The 6488-nt window shown below is 37.4% G+C and overlaps 1 long non-coding RNA gene across 1 annotated transcript; it reads right to left on the reverse strand.

Annotated features, from left to right (window-relative positions):
• Positions 1–19: 19 nt before the first annotated feature.
• On the reverse strand, positions 20–4534 carry LOC129350147 (uncharacterized). The gene is made up of 3 exons (XR_008603431.1): positions 4460–4534; positions 3458–3558; positions 20–1711 (listed from the first exon to the last, which is right to left on the reverse strand). It is a non-coding gene; the product is annotated as an uncharacterized LOC129350147 (long non-coding RNA).
• Positions 4535–6488: the final 1954 nt, after the last annotated feature.

Consider the following 6488-nt stretch of genomic DNA (forward strand, 5'->3'; position numbering starts at 1 on the left):
TTGTGCATCTCAGAGAAGAAACAGAAAAACTGATCACTGCTTCAGCATCACAAACGCTCTCCAGCATTGAGAGTGTTTTAGGAATTCATTCATTGTGTTGTGAACTTTGAAGGAGCAGAAACTTTACAGCTGCCAAAGATATGAGCTCCAATTCTGGATGTTTTAGGAAATGAAGTTCATCAAATGAACACTTGATTTTTGCTGATAACGCTCATTAAATTACTGAAGAAATCCAACATAAAAACCTGTAAACTCTCAGGCAGCTTTTGTTAAAGTTTGTCTATAATTCTATCATCATGTTCTGGAACCAGGACTCTGCAGAAGTTCCTTCAATCAGATACTTGTGTGTTTCTATTTAAGGCCTCAGGTTTGAACGTACAGCAGAGGATTAGAAAGGAGTGATTTTAATATTTAAATCAGTCCAGTAAATGTTTGGCATGAAAATTATTAAAATTTTGATTTAGATAGATTTGTGTCATAAATAATATTGTAGAGTCTCACTTAAATATATCCAAATTAGTTCAGTGTATTTACATTTTATAGAATATTTGATTTCTTAATCTCAATACTGTAGGGTCTGACCCTAAATATTATAATAATGATGTCAATTTAAATAATATTTTAGTGCAGAGTCATAAACTTTAATCAGCTAAACTTACATAATAAATATCACTGCACAATCTTAACCTGAACATTCATATTACTGAGGTAAATTTACATAAATCATGATATTCTAGAGTCTTAACTGGAATATTTCTAACATTAATCTTTATGTATTGTACTGATAAACAACAACCCAACTTTCAGATAATATTTGTTGTCTGTGATTGTGAGACTAAATTCCTCCACATTTTGGAACTGGACTGCATCCCAAAATGGAAACATGGACAGAATTTAATACTCATGTATCCATGGCAACGCTAAAGTTTCTGCTTCTTACCAAAGTTCACAACACAAGTAAAGATTTTAATGTAAAACTTCAGGGATGACTGCTAACCATAAGTATTCTGATCAATACTTCATGATCAATATCAGGACAGATGTTACAACTCCAGCTGTTCCATTAGACTGCAGTTATTCACAGAGAAATTAAAACATCACATTCCTCATGAAAACTAGATGGACTTTTATTAAATAAAGTGTTGGTGAATAAACAGTGTAAAAAGTGCAAAGCAGCTCCATTAAATCAGGAGATGTGAGACTTCCACAGCATGGATCACCATCTGCTGTGTTGATTTATAGCTGAATGTCAGAATGAACTGAGATAGAAAAGCTGCTTTGAGCTGCAACATTACGGTCTGACAATCCAACACATCACAGTTTTCATCTGGTTGTTTTGCTCCAACATGCTGTGAAGTTCAGTTTTTACCTGAATCAATACAGAGATTCTATTTTCAGCCAAGACTGGAATAAAAATTACAATGTTATGAGGTTATTAATGCAACTAAATCCTTTCAGATGGAAGGATTTACTTCTAAGTTCTAATTCAAGTTTCAGTTGGAGCTCATTGCATTCACAAAGAAAAACAGCGATACCTTCATAGCAACATTTAATAAACCTAAAGCTTCCCTGTTGGCTCATTGGTGGAGTTTGTTACTGAGCATCTGAACCTTAAATCCAGTGAGACGACCATCTTCAGTCGAGGCCAGTCAGAGAACTTCAAGACCTTCCATCAGCTGGACCAGATGTGGCATCATCTCCCTCTGAACATCTGGATGACAGCAGAAAAGACAGAAATCAAACACAGATCACAGAAATACAATTTATTCACTTTCATCTTTTTATAAAAGTAGCATGAACTTTATTAAAACTTGACAATATCAGTAATGAAAGTAAATGTTTTTATCTCGTGTTGAAGCTAAATTTAAAGTCAATTTTAATGACAGTTTATCCTGAGAGGAGTGAGAATGGAGCTTTTCTTTCCTTTTTAGAATATTCCCTCAAAATATTCTGTTTATTATTGGCTTTAGAAGCATTTTTCTTTATTTTTAGATACCTCAGACTGATGCACTTTGCTGGTTTGCAGATAATTTCATGTACAAATGACAATAAAGATCTTCTATTATAACATATTTTGCTAAAACAAGAACTGAAAACCTTCTCAACCATCTCTCAGGCTGCAAAATTCCAACTGCGACAAAGAATTATCTGACGTAGTTATTATTATAATCTTTACTGAACCAGCTCTGGAATTAATAAAAATCTGTATATGGATATGATTTTCTCTGATGGGACCACTAAAACTGCCTACAATATAGTAAATCTCTTCTGCACTGCACACATACTACACTTTTGTATAACTCTGGATGTCAGAGTAAAGGCAGACAGATCCACCGATCAGCCACAACATTCTGACCACTGAAGAGAACAACATCCATCATCTTGTTCTAATGCAACGTTCTGCTGGGAAACCTTGACATTCATGTGGATGTTTGACATGTACCACCACCTAAACACTGCAGGACAAACAACCCCCTAGTCTCCATGGCAACAGCAGTCCTTGATGCCAGCTGCCACCCTCAGCAGGACAAATTAAAACTGCTCAGGAGTGGTCTGAGGAACACGACAGAGTTAAGCTGTTCACCTGGGTTCCACACTCCCCACATCCACATCTGATGGAGCATCTGTGGGATGGTCCAGGATCAGCCTGGTCTAGGTAGGACCCACCCTGCAACCCACAGGATCCACAGGATCCACAGGACATCCCCAGAGGTTCTGATGAACCACTGGGTCAGAGGAGTTTTAGCAGCATAAAGGGACCAACACAGTATTAGTCAGGTGGTCATAATGTTATACTGTTATATTGTCATGCTGATTATATGACCAGTAAATGTTACCATCAATTATAACGTCCACATTGATCAGGAAAAAAAAACAACTATCAGTTCATTCAGAAACTGTGGGGTTAAACCTATAAACACAGACCTCAACAGCAGTTTGTTTCAAAGCAGAACACCAGCTGATTTTCACTAAAGAAGCTTTCAGAGCAACAATTAAATGACAGTTTTGTTCTCATTAAGTTCAGAGTCAGCCAAAAATAATGTATACACACATCAGGAAAAGAAAAACTTTTATAAATATTTCATTTGTATAAGTACTTCTATACATATAGATTCCTCTTTCTAAGTTTGATCAAATCACGATAACTCTGTGTCCTGTTGTACGATGTTTTCCCAACAGATGGCGCTACCCTCATGAATGGAGCACCAACAAGTGACGTCTACAACAGAACAGAAATGTCTGGAAGCCAGTGGCCACCACTTTGAGCACCTCTTGTAATTGTAGAGGCCAAAGATAACTTTTATTAATCTCGTGATGTCTGAATAAATTTAGTATTGAAATATTTATGCAAGTTTTTCTTTTCCTGATGTGTGTAAACATTATTTTGGCTGACTCTGTATAATGGGTTTCTGACAGGTCACCAGGCAACATCTTTTTATAATAATGACAAACATACCTGCATTCTACAGGAGTGATTTTCCTCATGTGCAGGTAAAGATGTGGGAGGAGCTTAGAGATGACAGGAGCAGGAGTCATCCTCACTAATTCAGCTTCCACCTAGAAACAGAAAGACCACAAACAAACACACTGATAGACTCTCAAACGTTCAACCTCACAGCCTCAAAATATCTGTTTAGGAAGTGTTGTGTTTCTAAATTCTGCTGAAAGCATTGACAGACATTCTCTTACAAGGTTGTGTAAAAAGCAGCCTGTCCTCTGAGCTACTAAGAAATCTTCCTGAACAAAGTTTCTACGTGTAAATCGGCTCAACAAAAACTAAAGCCTCAGTCAGAGATAACAGGTATCACAAATTATAAACAACTTTCTTTGTTAATTCAGACTTTCTGCTTCAACCTCACAGAAAAAGGGGAGTTTAACTCGTCAGGTGACTGAAAATGAACGGCTTGTGCTGTTCTAGATCCAAAAGTAGGATGTTTCAACTCATGTTTTACTACAAATACACACAGTAGTAATAAATAAACACAATGGCTGGTTGTTAGTTTATTCACTATTAATGTCATTTTATATACTGGATTGAACTTGAGCAGTGGAAGAGAGAAGGAATTCAATGAAAATATGGAGATTCAGAGAGGGAATGTTGGGCAATGTTAAGTCAAGCACAGTTTAATTCAAACCAGCTGAATGTTAAACTTCAGTGAAGCTCAACGGGTTTCAGTTAACCTTAAAGTAAAATAACTTTTTTAAAAGCTAAAATACACAGCAGAGAAATACAGGTTGAGAAGGTCATTCTAATAATGACGGACAGGCAGCAACTAACACAGGTGTTCAGCGGTAAGTTAGCCACCTGTGTTAATTAGCCCGCTAGCTAACTTAGCCGGTTAGCTAGCTAACGCGTCCGGACCAATTGCTCAAACACGACAAAACACAACTCTTCACAAGTCGCTGACTTAACGTACAACAAAACAACACTACTTGTTAGAAGTATTTATCTTCTTACCGTGTTTTACTCCAAAAACAAGGTCAACAGCAGCCAGAGATGCTACCAAACGCGCCGACCATAGATATATATAGACTAGCTCCGCTAGCGCGCTGTCTTCTATATTATCTATGGTCTGACCAATCGCTGCTCTCTGGCTCTCAGTCAGTCTGACCAATCGCTGCTCTCTGGCTCCGCCCTCTGAGAATCTTGTTGTCGTTTGGCTCCACACTTGCTGATGACCACTTCCGGTCTCAGAAAATGAATAAACGGACATTTTTTCTGTCTCTTACTGATTTTACTTTGTTGCTATTATAAATAATAGTAATCAAAGCATTTAAAAAAGAAATCGTATATACCTTTTTGATCATGAAAAGGAAAAACGCCTTGTATTTCAATTTTAATTTTTGTATTTTAAAACGAAAATCAAATAACCACTCGTTTTTTGTTTTTCAATACCCGTTTCAGAACGGAAAATCCAATTACCAGATCCGTACACGGACCCACCACACACATCTTTGACACACTTCCACACATTAGTTGAGGAGAAAACCTGGTCGCCCCAAACTATTTTACTACAGTGTAGGATGAAGTGTCCAGCCACTCGTCTGGCCTGGATTCTGCCACCAGCGTAGATGAAGCCGATCTTATCGAAGGAATTGATCATTCCAGTGACATGTAAGTCTGTATTCATGAGAAGTTGTTTGTTTTGAGTTGGAGAAAAGTAAAGAAAGTATAATATACATGGAACGCTGCCGAAAGCATTCCGCGCAAAATACGCATCATGTTTACAAGTCATGTGTTGCGCACAGCTAACGTACCACGTAACTTTTTCTGTGTGCAGCATTTACAATGTTGGGAAGGAGGAGGAGGAAGAGGAGAGAATGGAGGTCTCCTGCTGTCCTGGTACCCAGCGAGAGGTAGAGGGACAGACCGTCCTCCAGCCAGGAGACGCTGCAGCAGCCGCTCCACCACCGAGCGCTCCGGGCCAGAGGCGCTCCCTACAGCTGGCTGGAAAACTGAGAAGGAACCTGACAGCTTACCTTCTCTGCCACATTTCCTGCCTGCCGAAAAAGAGGCCAGGTGTCCAGCCACCTCTGTCAGAATATGTGGACAGCCCTTCTCCATCAGACCTGTCCAAGTACTTGGACCAGGAGACCATCAAAATACCGTTTCTGATTCAACTCAGTAAAAACGATTTTCTTTTATTTTCAAATGCAATTTTTATGGTCTGACCATGGTTTTGTACATAAAATATGTGTGTTCATAAGTATCTGGCACACTTAGAAATTTGATTGCACTATTGTAAATAATTTTTGATGTTGATGTTGTCTCTTTGCAAATTTAGCAGTTTTGTTTATTTTCGTTTTTTTTTTTTTACAGGTTACAAAATTGACCATATCTCAAAAAGCTAATTATGTACAGACTCCAAATAAATTTCCTGTGGTTCCAAAGGATATTGTGCAACATTTTTACATTTACAAATTTGAGGGATACAGCTATGCAATTTCTGTATTTTGAAATATATGCGAAAGAAACAAAAACGATTTTCATTTTTTTAAGGTTTATTGCACTTTTAAGCAATTTTTTGTAGTAGTTAAGTCATAAGTCAATACATATTATTAAAATTTGGGAAATCAGGGTTATTTTGATGTAAAGCAAATAAAAATACTCCAAAAAATGGCACTACAGCATGTAAAAATGTAAAAATATGTCCTGGTGGACTTGCACAATGGTGGGTCTTAAAGGGTTAAAGAAGAAGAATCCCTGAATTCTCGGTAGTCTTTAAACTAAGTAACCTTGGATGTGCAGTTTTATGAGGAAGCATAATGTAATTTAAAATTTTTAAGCTTAAAATCAGGGTATTTCATCAAAATCACTTTTTTCAGCAGGCCTCATAAAAATGTGCCAAACATTAACCTTGTGCACTAACAGGATTCTGTAAAAACCTAAATATTCTGCACTCCTCCACACAACCAAGAGGCCCTCATTTATGGAATCCCAGGAGTGCCATAATAAAAAATAAATCTCTTTTTAAAAAAAGGAAATG

The sequence above is a fragment of the Amphiprion ocellaris genome, chromosome 12, assembly GCF_022539595.1.
Source record: "Amphiprion ocellaris isolate individual 3 ecotype Okinawa chromosome 12, ASM2253959v1, whole genome shotgun sequence".
Classification (NCBI taxonomy): domain Eukaryota; kingdom Metazoa; phylum Chordata; class Actinopteri; family Pomacentridae; genus Amphiprion; species Amphiprion ocellaris.